The sequence below is a fragment of the Corvus brachyrhynchos genome, unplaced genomic scaffold (assembly GCF_000691975.1).
Source record: "Corvus brachyrhynchos isolate BGI_N302 unplaced genomic scaffold, ASM69197v1 scaffold65, whole genome shotgun sequence".
NCBI lineage: Eukaryota > Metazoa > Chordata > Aves > Passeriformes > Corvidae > Corvus > Corvus brachyrhynchos.
In genome coordinates, this window is record NW_008238365.1 from 1,482,225 (window position 1) to 1,483,332 (window position 1,108).

The window sequence follows — 1,108 nt, forward strand, 5'->3', positions numbered from 1 at the left end:
GCGTCGTCTTCGTGGTTGTCGTCCCCCTCCTCCTCCTCCTCTTCCTCCTCCTCCTCCCCATCCTCTCCCTCCTCCTCTTCCTCCCCTTCTTCCCCCTCTTCCCTTTCCTCGTCCTGGTCCTCCTCGTCCTCCTCCTCGTCCTCCTCCTCGTCCTCATCCTCATCCTCATCCTCCTCCTCCTCATCCACCTTCTCCTCCTCCTCCTCGTCCGCGTCCTCATCCTCCTCCTTCTCCTCCTCCTCCTCGTCCTCCTCCTCCTCATCCTCCTCCTCATCCTCCTCCTCCTCCTCTCCGTCCTCGTCCTCGTCGTCCTCGTCGTCCTCGTCCTTATCCTCGTCCTCGTCCTCGTCCTCCTCCTCCTCGTCCTCCTCCTCATCCCCCTTGCCCTCCTCCTCCTCCTCCTCCTCCTTCTCCTTCTCCTGTCCCACCCCTTCCCCTCAGTTCTCTCCTGCCCGTGTCCCGGTGCTTTTGTTACCTCCTCTCTGTCCCACATCCCCTCATTCCTCCATTCCCCCATCCTTCATCCTTCAGCCCCTCTCTCCATCCCTTCTCTCCATCCCTTGCCTCCATCCCAGCCCTTCATCCCTTAAAATCGCAGAATGGTTTGGATTGGAAGAGGCCTTACAGCCCATCTCATTCCAGCTCCCTGCCACCTCCCAGCCCCATCCTCCCTGGCCTTGAGGAATGGAGCATCCACCGCCTCTCTGGGCAACCTGTGCCAGTGCCCCACTGCCCTCATGATTAAAAACTTTCTTTATGTCTCACCTAAACCTCCCCTCTTTCAGTTTAAACCATCAGCTCTTGTCCCACCACAAAAGGCCCTGCCAAAAAGGCTGCAGGGGACACCTGCAGTGTCCCCCTCACTGGGTGGCCACATGGACATCAATCCCAGCCCCTCTCGGCTGTGCCAGCTGCTGTTTGCCCGCGGGGGGCACACACAGACCTGTGTCAGTGTCGTGTCACTGCAGTGACAGCCACCAGCTGCCCTGGACTTGGGCCACCAGGGTTCAAAGATCGCCCTGAGATGGGGCTGCAGAGCAGGGCCGAGCCAATGGGGCCAGCGTGGCACCAGTGCCATGCCCTGAGTGCCACTTGGAGCTGGGCACGG